Source organism: Erinaceus europaeus, assembly GCF_950295315.1.
Source record: "Erinaceus europaeus chromosome 6 unlocalized genomic scaffold, mEriEur2.1 SUPER_6_unloc_59, whole genome shotgun sequence".
NCBI lineage: Eukaryota > Metazoa > Chordata > Mammalia > Eulipotyphla > Erinaceidae > Erinaceus > Erinaceus europaeus.
In genome coordinates, this window is record NW_026647168.1 from 148,916 (window position 1) to 167,932 (window position 19,017).

At 44.3% G+C, this 19,017-nt stretch overlaps 1 long non-coding RNA gene across 1 annotated transcript in view; it reads right to left on the minus strand.

The window, feature by feature from the left end:
* Positions 1-4,895: 4,895 nt before the first annotated feature.
* The window catches only part of LOC132536225 (uncharacterized), a 94,779-nt gene continuing 80,657 nt past the window's right edge, over positions 4,896-19,017 (minus strand). The window contains exons 2-3 of the long non-coding RNA XR_009547885.1: positions 11,479-11,712; positions 4,896-5,679 (exon numbers count right to left, since the gene is read on the minus strand). This is a non-coding gene — a long non-coding RNA (uncharacterized LOC132536225). The remainder of the gene's footprint in view (positions 5,680-11,478; positions 11,713-19,017) is intronic.

Below are 19,017 nucleotides of genomic sequence, written 5' to 3' on the forward strand. Positions count from 1 at the left end.
ATAAGAGAAATATCTATCAAGCAGAAGAAATGACCCCTCATGTTATATAGGACTAAATAAATAAATAAATATGCAAATAAATGGGGATGATCTATAAGGATTTGAAAAAAAGAAAAATAAAAACAAAAAGAACAGGAAGACCTGATTACAGTAGAAACATAGAAACCATCTGCTGAGAAACAGATGGCTGCTTCAAAAATTCCGAGACACTTCAGAGTCCAGGGAAATGAAGATTTCAGGAGAATGAAAAGAAACTCATATTTCTTGAAGCTTATACTAGAGAAAGGAGGCAAGTTCTGTACTATTATAATTTCAATAAGGATGCTGATAGAAATCCTATTAGAAATGCTACTGGAAGGTTCTATTATTTATAATTGTATTGAATCCTGCTCCAGCTATGTGGCCAATTATTAATGAAAAAGGAAGCTGTTATAAATGTGTTAATTCTGATCAATTACATAGTTTGACAATTCCAAAAATGACAGATATATATATATGTATATTTATATATGTATAAGGATGTATATCTTTATTATAAAGTCTGAGAGATACTGCCATGTATATGAGGAGACATAATATGGCTTGTGTCAGATACACTTACAAAGCTGAGGCTCAAGTAACCTAGGCGAAAACACCAACAAAAAGCCAGAGCTCAGCAGTGCTCTGGCAACTCAATTTGTATATCTGGGCCTGTCAATAAAATAAGGATATAAGTAAAATATGACTGAGTGCAGACAGAGTGAGTGAGAGCCTGTGAGAGTCAGAGACAGAGATGGCGAGAAGAGAAATAGAAGAGTCGGAAATAGACCAGTAGTCAAAACCCCCTAGATTTTGTTCATTCATGACAGGTTAAAACCTGGGTTGTAGAGATTGTAAGACAGTAGCTCTAATGCCTACCGAACCCAGAGAACCCAAGTCTTCTCAATATGTGTGTATTATATGCCCCAGGAAATGTATTGTGCTTCAAAAGTTCCCTTCAATTATATGAGAAAATCTATCAAGCAGAAGAAATGACCGTATATGTGATACCTGACTAAATAAATAAATATGCAAATAAATGGGGATGATCTAGGAGGACTTGAAAAAATAAAAAATAAATAAAAAGAAAAACCACAAGAAGACCTGATTACAGCAGAAACATAGAAACCATCAGCTGAGAAACAGAGGGCTGCCTCAAAAATTCCCTAACACATCAGGGTCCAGGGAAATTAAGATGTCCGGAGAAAGAAAACAAACACATATGTATTGAAGCTTACACTAGAAAAAGAAGGGAAGTTCTGGGCTATGATAATTACAATAAGGATGCTGATAGAAACATGATTAGAAATGCTACTGGAAGGTTCTATTATTTATATTTGTATTGAATGCTGCTCCAACTGTATGGCCATTATTTCTGAAAAACTAGGCTGTTATAAATGTGGTAATTCTGAATTAAGGTCAAATACATAGTTCGACAATTCTAAAAATATCAGATATATAAATATATATATATATATATATGTATATCTTTATTATAAACTCTGAGTGATACTGGCATAGAAATGAGGAGACAGAATATGGCTTGTGTCAGAAAGACTTACAAACTGAGGCTCCAGTAGCCTAAGTGAAATCGCAAACACAACAAGCCAGAGCTCAGCAGTGCTCTGGTAACTCTCTTTGTATATCTGGGCCTGTCAGTAAAATAATTATATAAGTAAAATATTAATGAGTGAAGACAGAGTGTGTGAGAGCATGTGAGAGTTAGAGACAGAGAAGGAGAGAAGAGAAATAGACGAGTTGGAAAGAGACCAGAATTCAAAAACCTCCTACACTGTGTTCATTGATGACAGGTTCAAACCTCTCTTGTAGAGATTGTAAGGCAGCAGCTCTCATGCCCACAGACCCCAGACTACCCCAGCCTTCACCATATTCTGTACTACCAGACCTGACAGTAATGTGTATGTGTGTGTCTGTGTGTGGTCAGAACTCACCTATAGTAGTCTCAGAGCATGGGTGGCAAGGTAGCCAGCCTCACCTGCAACTTATGTACAGAGAACCTAGCTGGTTAGGGAAAGCCAGCTAGACCAGATGCTGGCTAAGTAAGAATGCATATGCAAAGAGACTCTCATGTCTCGCTCTCCTGAGTTCCGGTTCAATCTCATGCCTCACTATCATCCAAACACTGCCAAAGGGGGAAGCTGGGGCACCACTCAGAATTCAGGGTCAGGACCCTGTCCAGTCACGTTTGGCTGCCTACTCAGCCTCCAGGCTCTCAATCCACTGCTCAGGGCAGCAGATTACAAGCACAGAAAGTACCCAGAAAGAGCTGTGTTTCAAAATAGATGGGAACAGTGTTTGACCAAACAATAGTGGATGAACCCGGCCCCTTACACCTACCCTTTGGGTCCGACTAAGGCAATTGCTACTGTGGCCTCACAATCCCTGATCATGGTGTCCTGGTGTCCACACATCACACTCAGAGAGATTCCCAGAAGTAGGCATGCAAGAGTGTCCCATACAAAGTCTCTCTGCTTGCAGGAAGCACAAGCTCCACTGGTCCTTGCTATGGAGAGACAAAAGAAAGATGGATGACTCCATTGGCTGAATTAGGAGCTTCCAGTGGAGATAACAGTTCCGCCCCTCACCTGAGGGCCTGGATTCTGCTAATAAAGGCAATTGGAAGCAGCTGTTACAACTTGGCCACTGAGGACATACTCAGGAATCCCTCCAGGAGCTAGCAGGCTGGCAGACCTCCTGACCCCAGGATAGTTGTGCTCCTTGTTGGGGAGGCCTTCTGGCCCGAGGTGAGAATATTCCCTAGATACAAGAAAGAACTTTAGGTATCAAAAAGGATTTTAAACCCCAGGAGGCACTTGGAAAAGACATTTCACAGCCATCAAAACACCTTCTTTATGCACCCATTGAACCTTGGAGGCTTCCGTTTTGCATGGAAAATCTGGACACTTGTGTGGCCATCAGTACCACAGATCCTTTACATTTGGACCAATAGAGGGAAAACACAATGTGTGTGCCAGGGGGACAGAGTTTCACTTCTCTTGCCCTGGGCTCTCATGGAATAAGGACTAGGATGCTGTGCAGGAGGTGAGGAGGGCTGCATTTAGGCTGAGTGTCAGCCTCAGGGCCCTGGAGAATGGGAGTCAAGCACAGAGGGCCTGGACAGCTGCAGCTGGAGATGAACACATGCTTGTTACCTGCAGTAGGCCCGGCCAGCAGGGCGGTGAGCAGGGGCTAGGAACCCAATGAGACCTGAAATGAAAGGGACAAGAGACACGAAGAACGAAAGCAAGACAGGTTTCTGATCAAGCTCTAAATTTTATTGTGAACACAGGCATTATAAGGCTTTGGGGAAGGAGGGGGAAGTGCTGGAGGAGGAGGAGGGGGAGCAATCTTCAAAGGGGGAATGTTCCTTGCAACATACAATGGATGAAATCATGTTTGCTACCACAACTATGTGTTGTGTCACTGTTTCTGATAAATGGTCTACCTGAGGGGAAAATGGCCTGCCCAGGGGGAAATGAAACTTGTCTCGAGGGCTTCCATTGTTTCAAAGCTTATCATCTATCAAGCAGAGAAATGGCTCCTGGCATCTCATCCCTTCGTTATAATTTAACTTGAGGCAGTTAGTTGAGGTGAGGAGCAGGGACCTGAACAGCAGGTATAACCAGAGGGGGGAAGTACTGACCCGATTCCTCCTGCGGGGTGGGTGCAGAAACCAACCTTCCCGCATCTTATAAGGCTCTCGGTGTCTTTTTGGGGAGGGGAGGCAGAGCCACAGTTTCCAGGGAAATGATTTTTTGTTGCTGACACCAACCTCCATGCAAATCAGGTTTGCTTCACGGGGGACTCAGAGGCGGACAATAGGGTCCTCCCCCTGCAGTGCTTTGCCTCGCACCCCTTACTGGTGTCTTTTCCCTGCCAAGGTTGGATGTCTCAGTGCATAATTCTGACTTTTATGCCATCCAAAAGGGAGGTCAGTCATCCTCAGGTTCAGCCAGGCCTCTATCAGCCAAATCAAGTCTGTGATAATGGATTTGCAAAGGTTTTGATGCCAAGGAGTCAATCTGCCGTTTTATAAAATCAGTAATCTTATTAAAAATAAAGGGTCCTAAGGTAATCATTAACAAAAGGCTAATCAAGGGTCCTACAATTGAGGGCAGCCAAGTAAAAAAGGGGGAATTCATCCATGATGGTGTAAAGGAAGGGTCATATCTATTTCTCAAATCTCGACTAAGTGTTTGTAGGTTCCTGACATTTTCTTCTATAACTCCTGATTCATTAATGTAAAAACAACATTCTTCTTGTAAAGCTAAGCAGGTTCCTCCCTTTTCTGCCATCAAAAGGTCAAGAGCTCGCCTGTTCTGTAAAGTAACTTTTGCCAGTGACGTGATCTGTCTCTGTAATGACTCTAGACTATTTGTGGTGGAGTCTATGACTTGCTGTAATTTGTTAGAAAAATCATGGGAGAAGTAAATGGAATGTCCTAGTGCCCCACCAGCTATGCCGGTAGAGGTAGCTAAGCCTATGCCAATTATCAATGGGAGGAAAACAGCTCTTTTACGAGTGGAGTGTAAGAGCCATGCAAACTCATCAGGTTCATATAAAGTGAGTTGGGGGACTATAGCTACTATGAGGCAGGGTCCAGGGGTAGTGGTATTTATGCTAGTCAGAAGTGTCCCACCGCACCAGAAGTAAGCTAATGGGGGGGCTGTATGGACAGCACTTACAGAGACATTACGGGTGCAGGTGAAATTAACAGAGCTGGAGTTGCTGGTATAAAGACACACCAGTATAAATGAACTGCCTATGTGTTCTAGAAAAAGTGGGGCTGAGGGGGCGGAGGGATGGGGCCCCATAGGGGTTTTTTTTGTAGTGACCTACAGAGAAGCTGAGGTGTGTTGTTTAAAGGTGCTGCTGCGATAATGGGTCGTGAAAGGGATGCACACAGCAAGCAACGAGAAGTGTTGAGAACAATCTGAGAATAATTTAAAAGATTAATTGCATATTGAAGATAAAGGGGCCAGTTAGCCCATTTTTTAGTGACTTCCATGGCCGAATTTGTTTGGAAAACCGAATGGAGCTTATTTTCTGTTTCTATAATGACTTGATTTACTTGTTCTCTGTGCTCAGCCAACACCAATTGTCGGGAGATGTGTATAGTTCCAGTAGGATATCTGGAATATCCATCATTATATAATTTACCTATAACTCCCTCTTGCCAGCGGGTATTCAAAGGATCAGAAATCTGAATAGTAAACTGGGACCCTTGTAATCTGAGAATACTGGGCTTTCCAGTGCGGGTTTTTGGCGAGTGGGCATCATGAATAATGCAGGACCAGTAGCGGCAGCCTCCATAAGTGGAGACATCAGTAAGGCATCCGCTCCTGTCTTTATTATCAAAGGGAAAGCAGGCATAATGCCGATAGGTGCTAGATATAGTTTTGGGAGAAATATTAATAACAACAGTCTCCCGGCAACCTTTAGGAGGACAGCATGCCATGCCAATGTTTCGGACTGTGGTGTGTGAGTCCTTAGTTTGTGTCTCTCTAACCTGAAATTCCCACTGATAAACAAGAGCTGCATGTGTGGGAATGGCCAATAATAGGGGCAAGTAGAGAAGACAAGGAAGTATCACACGGCTGGACTTCTTTGGAGCCATCTTCAAATTGTTGAGTTGTTTTTCTGAAAGACAAAAGAAGAAAAAAGGCCTCAGGAACTTACGTTCTTGGGTGTGGAATGCATTAGTAACTCTTGGTGCTTTTAAGGAAGTGTATCAACACTGTTTTTTGGAAGAGCAGGGCAATCTCCCCTTGAGGGTGAGATACCATTGACTTGTCTAACAAGTCTTTCAGGAAGCCACCTAGGAGCTCCTTCATTCTGATCATATATGCAGGCTGAACCACGTCCCCATATGAGGACAGGGTCGGGACCCTTCCATTGCGAGGTCAGGGGATCACGCCATCTGACCATGGCTTGTCTATCATGGGTCTCTGGGTGCCAGAGACGGTCAGCAGCAGATTTTCCTTGTGCATCGAGATTGAGAAAATTAAGGACAAAAAGAGCATGGTTAAGGATATTACGTGGCGCTCCACGAGTCTCATAGAGGGAGGTATTTTTGAGTTTATGCAGAGCTGCCTTAAGTGTTTGGTGAGCTCGTTCTACAATACCTTGGCCTTGAGGGTCATAGGGGATGCCAGTGATATGTTTAATACAGAGTCTCTGGCAGAAGGCCTGAAAATTTTTTCCCACGTATCCTGGACCATTGTCTGTCTTGACCACCCTGGGTTTACTGATGACTGAAAGGCATTAAAGGACATGAGCAATAACATTTTTTGAGGCCTCTCCAGTATGGAGGGAGGCAAAGATAAAGCCACTAAAGGTATCAACAGTAACATGAATGTATTTAAGTTTTCCAAATTCATTAAAATGAGTAACATCCATTTGCCAAATTTCACTCGGGACCAGTCCACTTGGATTAACTCCAATGTGAGGGACTGGAAGTGAGATAGAGCAGTCAGGGCAGTTTTTAACAATTTCACGAGCTTGGTCACGGGTAACCTTGTATGCAAGGCGAAGGGTCTGAGAGTTAAGGTGGTGGAGAGAATGGGCCTGTTGTGCTAGGGAAACGGGGTCAGCAAGTACAGGGAAAGTTAACTGAGTGGCAGCATCTGCCAGTGCATTTCCTTCAGAAAGGGGACCAGGTAACAGTGTGTGAGCACACAAATGGCCTATGAAAAAAGGGCAGGTTCGAGCACCAATTAAGGAGTGCAATGTTAGAAATAAAGGAGAAGCATTGGTGGAGGATTTGATAAAAGGAACAGTCTCTAACAAGGGCACTGAATGAGCAGCATAGGCACTGTCTGTATATAGGTTAAAGGGCTGGGAATGCAATTCCTGAAACACTTTGATGATAGCATAAAGTTCAACAAGCTGAGCTGAAGTGTAAGGGGAGAGGCAGGAGGCGGGGTTCCCATCAATCACGTAGGCTGCAATTCCATTAGCAAAGCCGTCAGTAAATACCAAGTAGGCCTTATCAAGAGGCTGGGTGGCTGTTACTTTGGGGAACACAAAGGGATGTACAGCAGCAAATTGAAGCAGGGGATTGTTGGGATAATGATTATCAATGGTGCCTGAGAAAGAGGCACATGCAATAGGCCAGTCGTCAGAAGCTTGGAGCAACCAGTCAAGCTGGTCTTTAGTGTAAGGTAAGATAAGAGAATCAGGATCTTTTCCAAAATATTGACGGCTTAATTTACGTGCTTTTATAATCAGCTGTGCAATCAGGAATGGATATGTGGCAAGCACTTTTTGAGGGGAAGCGGGCAGATGAACCCATAATAGGGGGTGCCCCTTATCTTTGGCTTTAAGTGAGTTTTGCCAGAAAACACCAGTGGGCGTATGAGAAGTGGAACAGATAACAAACAGCAGGGGTGTATTATAGTCAATTTGAAAAACAGACTGTTCTTGTTTGGAGCGGTTTATAAGGGTTAAGGAAGCTTGGGCTTCAGGGGAAAGTTTTCTGGGAGACGATGGATTTGGGTCACCATTAAGAATTTCATTTAGGGGGAGCAGGGCATGAGTGGGTAATTTTAAATACGGTCTAAGCCATTGAATGTCACCTAAAAGTTTTTGGAAGTCATTCAAGGTCTGCAAATGGGAGGTGCATAGTTGAATCCGTGGGGGTAGCACACGGTGATGAAGCAATTCATATCCTAAGTAAGTATAAGGGTCAGCTATTTGTACTTTATCGGGGGCAACTTGAAGTCCTCTATTTGAAAGGCTGGCTATCAGGTCTTCTAGGCATAGGAACAGGCTGTCTTTTTTGGGGGCCGCCAAAAGTATATCGTCCATATAATGTAGTAAATATATGGAAGGCCACCTTTGTCTAATTGGGGCAACAGCAAAAAAACAAATTTTTGACAAAGGGTAGGGCTATTGGCCATGCCTTGTGGTAGTACTTTCCATTGATAACGGGGCATAGGGCCCTGAAAATTTATTTGGGGTATGCTGAAGGCAAAATGAGGCCTATCATCAGGGTGTAAGGGAATAGTGAAGAAACAGTCTTTGAGATCAATAACTATTTTAAAATAGCCAGAGGGAATTACTACAGGGGAGGGCAGACCCGGTTGAAGGGCCCCCATAGGGAACATTACTTTGTTAATAGCTCTCAGGTCTTGTAATAATCGCCATTTTCCTGATTTCTTTTTTATGACAAAAATTGGGGTATTCCATGGGGAGGTGGTTGGTTCTATGTGACCTGCAGCAAGCTGCTCCTGCACTAGCGTCAGTGCTGCCTTGGCTTTTTCTTGTGTTAAAGGCCATTGATCAACCCATACGTGAACACTTGTTTTCCAGGAAATTTTTCTGCATGGGGTGCAGGTATGTCAATGGCCATTAGGAAAAAGGCGGAGGGGGAGGGATACCCAGCCCCGACTGATCTGTTCTTTGAACGACTGTAAGGGGATCTCTAATTCCTTGAGGTTTTTTTTTCCTAATCCTCTTCCCGGGAGAAAACCTTGATTTAACATCTGCCGGGTAACTTTTTCATTGGGGCTGCACATAATAACATTCATTTGAGAGAGAATATCACGACCCCAGAGATTAACTGGCAGCCCAGGGATAACAAATGGAGTAACAGAGCCAATATTGCCTTCTTCATCTGACCAAGTAAGAGCCTGGGAGCTGATTTTGGGATCAGTGGACTGACCTATGCCTTTTAAATGGGTGTGAGAGGCCGTTAAGGGCCAAGTGTGTGGCCAGTCTTTTTCAGAAATGACTGTGGCATCAGCCCCTGTGTCTATAATACCAGTAAAAGGTTTGCCATTTAAAAATAGTTTTAAGGAGGGGCGGTCAAGAGAAACCTGTTGGACCCAATATGCGTCTGAAGACCCAGGGGGGTCATTGAGACGGGACTGTTTATGGAAATTGTTATTAAGATGTTGTAAGGGAAGTAATATTAACTGTGCTAATCGCTCACCGGGTGGAATGACCTGTGTGCCTTCCTGAGAGGAGGCAATAATTTTAATTTCTCCGGTGAAGTCATTATCAACAACTCCAGGGATCAAATGCAAACCTCGGAGGGTGGGACTAGCTCTTCCTAGTATGAGGCCAAACAAATTTGGGGGAAGAGGACCAAAAACTCCAGTATTTATGGTCTGTGGGCCTGTATCAGGGGTTAATCTTGTGCGGGAGGTGGCACAGAGGTCCAGTCCTGCGCTGCGAGCGGTGGCTCTCCAGAGACTAGAGACTGACCTGCGAAGGCATTGGGAATTGACTGGGGAGGGGGAAGCGGCTGGAGCGGCTGCTGAAGTGGTTGGGCTGAAGCCCGAGGGACAAACCTTGTAGCCCCAGGGTTTGTCCTTTGTGTGGGGGCCAGGGGCCGGCCCCGCAGGAAGTTTCCCGATGGTCGGGGGTTTAAGAATTGGCCCTGGATGTTAGTTTTTGATTTGCATTCAGAAGCCCAGTGTCTGCCTTTTTGGCAACGTGGACAAACTGTTGCCAGTAGAGGGCGCTCTGACACAGGAGATTGAATTTGGGCAGTAGCCGTGCATTCTCTCATAAAATGACCAGGCTGTTTGCAGTTAAAGCAAGTCCTATTATGTTGGCCGGCACCTGCAGCAAAATTATCATTACGAAGGGCGACCCCGATGGCGAGCCCAAGAGCATGCGTAGTGCCGATGCCAGAGCAAAGCTTAACATAATCAGCAAGAGTGCCATGCCTGTAAGGACAGATGGCATCTTGACAAGCGGGGTTAGCATTTTCAAAAGCCAAATGTTTAACAAAAGGATTATCAGTTTCTTCACCTCCGAAAAGCCTTTCTGCTGCCTCAATTAGGCGGCTGATAAAATCACTATAGGGCTCTTCTGGGCCTTGTCTAATTTTTGCCAAGGAAGTGGTGGTTGATCCCTTAGGGGGAAGAAGTTTCCATGCTTTTAGGCCAGCCTGCTGTATCTGGGTGAGCAAGCCGGGTGGGAAACGGGCTTGAGCTTCATTGGAATTATAAGGGCTCTCACCAACAAGTTTTTTAAGGGTCCAAGTTTTTGAGGAGTCTTTTCTCTCATTGCGCTGAGCCATGTCCCTACAGTTTTCTATGAATTCAATTCTCCAGGAGACATAGTCTCCTCCACTAAGAGCAGCACGAGCCAGCCTATTCCAATCATTAGGAGTAAGCCATTTATCACTAAATCCTTCTAACAAGTTTATAGTAAAGGGAGCAGTCGGTCCATAGTTAGCAACCGCCGCTTTTAGTTTTTCTAAGTACTTAAGATTTAGATTTTTGTATCTCTGAGAACCATTACCATGATGATTTAAGTTTTTATGTCTTTGAGAACAATTATCATCATTATCATCATCTGAATTTGATTGGGCTTTGTCATCTTCAGTTTTAAAGGGTGCGGGGGGTTCTGGAAGATTATCATCACTATCATCATCTGAACCTGGAGGGTCTTCAGGATTTTCTATTTGTATAGAGTCCTCATTTTCAGGATCAGTTTGAGCCTGGCTCCGAGTAACAGGGAAAGCCAAAATTGGTTTAGATTTGGATGGTTTAGTTTTAGTTTTAGTTTTAAGGATTGGGTTTTTAGGTGAGGCTAAAAATGTAAGTTCTTCTGTAACTGCAGCTATTTCTTTCATTAATTGAAGCTGCTCTCTCCGGTCAGCAAGGACCTTGCGGAGAGTGGAAATTCCTGTAAGGGGTCCTGAGCGTGCCCTCCTGATGGAGGGGTTATCAAGGAGAGGGTCAGGCTGGAGAGTGGAAGCATGGATATAGGGAGGGGGATTAAAGGGAGGAGGATACCAATCAGGATTGTGATATTTGGCAGCCTCTTTTTCTATCAAAGCCTCATCCTCCACGGGAAGTGCTTCAGGAGAGGGGGGGCTTTGTGGGAGGTTTTGTAAAACTGGATAGAAGCGGGGGAAGAATGCTGGGTTTCATTCTCAAGTGAATTAGCAATAGGAGGGTCAATGGAGGGAACTTTAGTAAGTGCAGTGGGACCTGTAGGGAGGGGAATAGGGCTTTTACTTTCATCAGGTGCTGGGAGGCTTTTATTTTGACTGGGTACTGGGGGATCAAGATCAATAACCTCAGAAGGGCATGGAGATGGGGTCTTTGTCCTGGACGGTGGACGAGAAAGTTGCCGGAGGATCTTTTCACCCTCTGTAATAAGGTTTTTAATATCAGGGTGATTATTATAGATTTTTAAGATATCATTAATTAAATTCCAGTAACAAAAGGCAGAAACAGGTACACGTTCAGGACCAAAAGACTGATAGTAATCATTAAGACAGTCACCAATTCTCATCCAACGTTTCTCATCTATAGTGCCTTCCTGGGGGAACCAGGGGCAAATATTTCCAATATAATCTAAAAACTTCTTTAATTCTTTCTTTTTAACCCTAGTTCCTCGTGTCTTGAGTGACTCCTTGAGTCCTTTAATGAATAAATCTTGTTTGCTAAATTCATGTCCCATGGTTTTGCTTACCTCAGCCGCTGTGAACACTCTCCTCCAGATGCGTCTCACGGTCGGGTATCTCCATGGTGATCTCTGCGAGTCTTTGCGTTACCCCCTCGGCCGTGGTGACTCAGTGAATTCGGGTAGGCCTACCCCCTCGATCAGCGGAGTTTCTAGGTCCAGAAGGCTTCTTTGCCCCACGCTCGGGCGCCAGAATGCCCCGGCCAGCAGGGCGGTGAGCAGGGGCTAGGAACCCAATGAGACCTGAAATGATAGGAACAAGAGACACGAAGAACGAAAGCAAGACAGGTTTCTGATCAAGCTCTAAATTTTATTGTGAACACAGGCATTATAAGGCTTTGGGGAAGGAGGGGGAACTGCTGGAAGAGGAGGAGGGGGAGCAATCTTCAAAGGTGGAATGTTCCTTGCAACATACAATGGATGAAATCATGTTTGCTACCACAACTATGTGTTGTGTCACTGTTTCTGATAAATGGTCTACCTGAGGGGAAAATGACCTGCCCAGGGGGAAATGAAACTTGTCTCGAGGGCTTCCATTGTTTCAAAGCTTATCATCTATCAGGCAGAGAAATGGCTCCTGGCAGCTGCCTTCTCAGTTCCCCACTGTACTACGCCATATTCATGATATTAAATAATCCAAAGGGCAAAGAAAGGAAAACGTCAACACCAGGAAGACCGAGTTCACGATACATGCACTGACTTCCAGTAAGGGCCCAGTGAAGAAGGCACGTAGAGACAGTCAGAGAGATAGATTGACAGTGACAGAAAAGGACAGAAATTCTGGACCTGTGTTTATCAGTGCCAGAGCACTGAAGACAAATCCTCCATGCGCATGCATACTTCATACAAGTGGCATTGTTATTTTATGTTTGTGAGGAAAGGTTACACTTAGATCATCTAGGTCGTAGCCCACTCTGAGAAGCAACACTTGGCCTGCAGCCCACTCTGCAAAACTGCCCTTGCCTCTCCAAATTGGAAGTAATTTTAGTAATGCTCCAGCCAAATGCAGGCTAGCGTAGTTCATCTCCCTGGTCCAGCCTCAGTCTGCCCTGTGTGCGGGAACTGCACTATGTCTATTTCTTCATTGATTTACAGTTTAGGGATAGGACTTGGTGGACAAAAAGAACAAGAGGGAATAGATGATTTGGCAGCTGTAGTTTTTGCTGAGAGATATTTGTAGAGTGACAAGAGGTAAACGAATGGCTCTGTGAGATGACTCTCATTACTGTGGCTCAGAAGGGCCAGGTGTATCCGCATTACTACCTGAATCCAGAGCTGTGCAGGTCTCTAGCTAAAATATATTTTTGACCTCTACATCATATATATATATATATATATATATATATATATATATATATATATATATAGAGAGAGAGAGAGAGAGAGAGAGGGCAAGACACTGATGTAGTCATTTTCTACAATGGATGCTATATGACATTCAGACAATTGATTGCTAAATCCTGGAGAGAAACGGAGCATCAGGAAAAGAATTGTCCAAAAGAGTAAAATCCCCAAATCATTAGCTATATGCAGCTCCAACAGGACCGAGCGAAAAAGGCTCCAGAAGGAACTCATCCAGGAGACTCTCTACAGAGACAGGCACCACAAGTTTCCTACTCTGGCAATACACACAGGGAAGCTGCTCGTTCCCAGTGCAAGCCTCAGGGCAAAAACCTCTCCCTCTTCAGTGTCTTTACATCTGAAAAGAAGAAAAGTGACCAAGGGCCAAGGAGAGCTACAATGGTGTCAACATTGAGCTGTACATCAGAATGTGCCAAGTGTTTTGCACAAAATCACCTGTGCCACAGTGAATCTGTTGTTGTCTCTCTCTCCCTCTCTCTCTCTCACACACACACACACACAAACACACACAAACAAACACTCTCACATTTACACACACACACATCGACAGCTGCACAGGCACAAACGGAGTTATACACATGCACACTGCACATCTTCTGCAAGTCAGGGACTTGGGCTGAACCCTGCTTCGCACTTCCTGGAAGCACGCCCAGGCTTTTAAGTCCAGCTCTGAGCTCCCATTTTCGGGCTTACTTCAGAAGGCCCGCAGACAGGGCACCAGCCATGCTCTGATAGGCCAGAGGCTTAGGCCTCGCCCAGAAACCCTGCCAGCAATGTCATTGGACAGTGTGCTACTACACGCCAAGGAGTATCAAGGCCCCTCGTCAGTGATTGGCCAGCAAACTTGAGCACCGCCCACACGATTCTGCAGCACTCTCATTGGGCAGCCTTTGGAAGGCCCGCCCATCAGCCACTTATGCTGGAAAGCGATAAGAATTCAAAAACCTCCTACACTGTGTTCATTGATGACAGGTCCAAACCTGGCTTGTAGAGATTGTAAAGCCGCAGCTCTCATGCCCACAGACCCCAGACAGCCCCAGCCTTCACCATATGCAGTACTACCAGACCTGACAGTAATGTGTGTGTGTCTGTGTCTGTCTGTCTGTCTGTGTCTGAGTGTGCTCAGAGTTCACCTATAGTAGTCTCAGAGCATGGGTTGGAAGGTATCCAGCCTCACCTGCAACTTATGTACAGAGAACCTAGCTGGTCAAGGCAAGCCAGCTAGCCCAGATTCTGGCTAAGCAAGAATTAACATGCACAGGGACTCTCATGTCTCCCTCTCCTGAGTTCCCGATTCAATCTCATGCCTCACTATCATCCAAACACTGCCAACGAGGTAAGCTGGGGCACCCCTCAGAATTCAGGGGCAGGAGCCTGTCCAGTCACGTTTTGCTGCCTACTCAGCCTCCAGGCTCTCAATCCACTGCTCAGGGCAGCAGATTACAAGCCCAGAATGAACCTAGAAAGAGCTGTGTTTCAACATAGATGGGAACAGTGTTTAACAAAACAATAGTGGATGAACCCGGCCCCTCAAACCTACCCTTTGGGTCCGGCTAAGGCAATTTATCCTGTGGCCTCACAATCCCTGATCATGGTGTTCTGGTCTCCACACATCACACTTAGATAGATTCCCATTAGTAGGCATGCATGAGTGTCCCATATATGTATATGGATGTATATCTTTATTATAAAGTCTGAGAGATACTGCCATGGATATGAAGAGAAAGAATATGGCTTGTGTCAGAGAGACTTACAAAACTGAGGATCCAATAGCCTAGGTAAAATCACCAAAAAAAACAAGCCAGAGCTCAGCAGTGCTCTGGCAATTCTCTTTGTATATCTGGGCCTTCAATAAAATAAGGATATAAGTAAAATATTACTGAGTGCAGACAGAGTGAGTGAGAGCCTGTGAGAGACAGAGACTGAGAAGGAGAGAAAAGAAATAGAGGAGTTGGAAATAGACCAGAAGTCAAAAACCCCCTAGACTGTGTTCATTCATGACAGGTTCAAACCTGGGTTATAGAGATTGTAAGGCAGCAGTTCTAATGCCCACAGACCCCAGACAACCCAAGCCTTCACCATATGTGTGTAGTATTTGCCCCAGGAAATGTATTGTGCATCAAAAGTTCCCTTCAATTATAAGAGAAATTATATCAAGCAGAAGAAATGACCCTCATGTGATACCTTACTAAATAAATAAATATGCAAATAAATGGTTATGATTTAGGAGGACTTGAAAAAATTAATGAAAACAAAAACCACAAGAAGACCTGATTACAGCAGAAACATAGAAACCATCTGCTGAGAAACAGAGGGCTGCTTCAAAAGTTCCCTAACACTTCAGGGTCCAAGGAAATTAAGATTTCCAGAAAAAGAAAACAAACACATATGTATTAAAGCTTACACTAGAAAAAGAAGGGAAGTTCTGGGCTATGATAATTACAATAAGAATGCTGATAGAAACACGATTAGAAATGCTACTGGAAGGTTCTATATTTAATATTTGTATTGAAAGCTGCTCAAACAATATGGCCAATTATTTCTGAAAAACCAGGCTGTTATAAATGTGGTAATTCTGAATTAAGGTCAAATACATAGGTCGACAATTCAAAAAATGAAAAATATATAAATATATAAGTATATATATATATATATATATATATATATATATATATATATATATATATGTATCTCTTTATTATAAACTCTGAGTGATAGTGGCATGGAAATGAGGAGACAGAAAATGGCTTGTGTCAGAAAGACGTACAAACTGAAGCTCCAGAAGCTTAGGTGAAATCGCCAACACAACAAACCAGAGCTCAGCAGTGCTCTGGTAACTCTCTTTGTATATCTGGGCCTGTCAGTAAAAAAAGTATATAAGTAAAATATAAATGAGTGAAGACAGAGTGTATGAGAGCATGTGAGAGTTAGAGACAGAGAAGGTGAGAAGAGAAATACATGAATTGGAAAGAGACCAGAATTCAAAAACCTCCTACACTGTGTTCATTGATGACAGGTTCAGCTGGCTTGTAGAGATTGTAAGACAGCAGCTCTCATGCTCACAGACCCCAGACAGCCTCAGCCTTCACCATATGCTGTACTTACAGACCTGACAGTAATGTGTGTGTGTCTGTGTCTGTCTGTCTGTCTGTGTCTGAGTGTGCTCAGAGTTCACCTATAGTAGTCTCAGAGCATGGGTGGCCAGGTAGCCAGCCTCACCTGCACCTTATGTACAGAGAACCTAGCTGGTTACCGAAAGCCAGCTAGCTCAGATTCTGGCTAAGCAAGAATGCATATGCAAAGGGACTCTCATGTCTAAATCTCCTGAGTTCCCTATTCAATCTCATGCCTCACTATCATCCAAACACTGCCAACGGGGGAAGCTGGGGCACCCCTCAGAATTCAGGGGCAGGACCCTGTCCAGTCACGTTTGGCTGCATACTCAGCCTCCAGGCTCCCAGTCCACTTCTCAGGGCAGCAGATTACAAGCCCAGAAAGAACCGAGAAATAGTTCCAACATAGATGGGAACTTTGTTTGACCAAACAATAGTGGATGAACCCGGCCTCTGACACCTCCCATTTGGGTCCGGCTAAGGCAATTGCTCCTGTGGACTCACCATCCCTGATCATGGTGTCCTGGTGTACATACATCATACTCAGAGAGATTCCCAGAAGTAGGAATCCATAGTGTCCCATCTAAAGTCGCTCTGCTTGCAAGTAGCACAAACTCCCCGGGCCCTTGTTATGGAGAGACAAAAGGAAGATGGATGCCTCCATTGTCTGAATTAGGAGTTTCCAGTGGAGATCACAGCCCCGCCCCTCACCTGAGGGCCTGGCTGCTGCTAATAAAGGCAACTGGAAACACCTGTTACCACTTGGGGCCTGAGGACATACTCAGCAATCCCTCCAGGAGCTAGCAGATTGGTAGACCTCCTGACCCCAGGATAGCTGTGCTCCTAGTTGGGAGGGCCTTCTGGCCAGAGGTGAGAATATTCCCCAGATACAAGAAGGAACTTCAGGTTTCAAAAGGATTTGAAACCGCAGGAAGAACTTGTAAAAGACTTTTCACAGCCATCAAAACACCCTCTTTCAGAACCCTGGAAGGTTCCATTTTGCGTGGAAAATCTGGACACTGGTGTGGCCATCAGTACCACAGATCCTATACATTCGGCCCAATAGAGGGAAAGCACAATGTGTGTGCCAGGGGGATAGAGTTTCACTTCTCTTGACCTGGGCTCTCATGGAATAAGGACAAGGAGGTGGTGCAGGAAATTGAGGAGGTCTGCGTTTAGGCTGAGTGTCAGCCTCAGGGCCCTGGAGAATGGGAGTCAAGCACAGATGGCCTAGACAGCTGCAGCTGGAGATGGACATATGCCTGTTACCTGCAGCAGGATCCCTGTCTCCTAGTTCCCCAATGTACTACGCCATATGCAGGAGACTGAATAATCCAAAGGGCAAAGAAAGGAAAATTTCAACACCAGGAAGTCCGAGATCACGATGCATGCCCTGACTTCCAATAAGGGCCCAGAGAAGAAAGCACGTAGAGACAGTCAGAGAGACAGAATGACAGTGAGAGAAAAGGACTGAAATTCTGGCCCTTTATTGATCAGTGCCAGAGCACTGAAGACAAACCCTCCATGCCCATGCATACTTCTAACAAGTGGCATTGTTATTTTATGTTTGTGTGGAAAGGTTACACTTAGAACATCTAGGTCTTAGCCCACTCTGAGAAGCAACACTTGGCTGGCAGCCCACTCTCCAAAACTGCCCTCGCCTCTCCAAATTGGAAGTAGTCTTAGTGATGCTCCAGCCTAGATGCAGGCTGGCGTATTGCATCTCCCTGGTCCAGTCTCAGACTGTGTGCAGGGAACTGCACTATGTCTATTTCTTCTTTGATTTACAGTTTTGCTATAGGACTCGGTGGACAAAAAGAGCAAGAGGGAAGTAGATGATTTGGCAGCAGTAGTTTGTGCTGAGAGAGATTTGTACAGTGATAAGAGGTATACTAATGGCTCTGTGAAATGTCTCTCATGACTGTGGCTCAGAAGGGCCAGGTGTATTCGCATTACTACCCTAATCCAGAGCTGTGCAGGTCTAGCTAAAAAAATATTTTCAGATCTCTACAGGTTACATATATATATATATGAATATATATATGTATATATATGTATATATATGTATATATATATATATATATATATATATATATATATAGAGAGAGAGAGAGAGAGAGAGAGAGAGAGAGAGAGAGGGACACTGATGTAGTGGTTTTCTACAATGGATTCGACATGACATTCAGACAATTGATTGCTAAAACCTGGGGGGAAACTGTGCATTGGGAAAAGAATTGTCCAAAGGAGTAAAATCTCATTATCATTAGCTATATGCACCTCCAATGGGACAGAGCGAAAAAGGCTTGAGAAGGAACTCATCAAGGAGACTCTGTACATGGACAGGAACCACAAGTTTCCTAGTTTGGCAACAGACACAGTGCATCTGGTAATTCCCAGTGCAAGCCTCAGGGCAAAAATCTCTCCCTATTCAGTGTTTTTACATCTGAAAAGAAGCAAAGTGACCAAGGACCAAAGAGCTTCAATGGTGTCAATATAGAGCTATAAATCAGAATGTACCAAGTGTTTTGCAGAAAAATCACTTTATTATAAACTGTGAGTGATACTGGCATGAAAATGAGGAGACAGAATATGGCTTGTGTCAGAAAGACTTCCAAACTGAGGCTCCAGTAGCCTAGGTGAAATCGCCAACACAACAAGCCAGAGCTCAGCAGTGCTCTGGTAACTCTCTTTGTATATCTGGGCCTGTCAGTAAAATAAGTATAAAAGTAAAATATTAATGATTGAAGACAGAGTGTGTGAGAGCATGTGAGAGTTAGAGACAGAGAAGGCTAGAAGAGAAATAGATGAGTTGGAAAGAGACCAGAATTAAAAACCTCCTACACTGTGTTCATTGATGACAGGTTCAAACCTGGCTTGTAGAGATTGTAAGGCAGCAGATCTCATGCCCTCAGACCCCAGACAGCCCCAGCCTTCACCAAATGCTGTACTACCAGACCTGACAGTAATGTGTGTGTGTGTGTGTGTCTGTCTGTCTATCTCTGTGTGTCTGTGTGTGTCTGTGTGTGTCTTTGTGTGCTCAGAACTCACCTATAGTAGTCTAAGAGCATGTTTG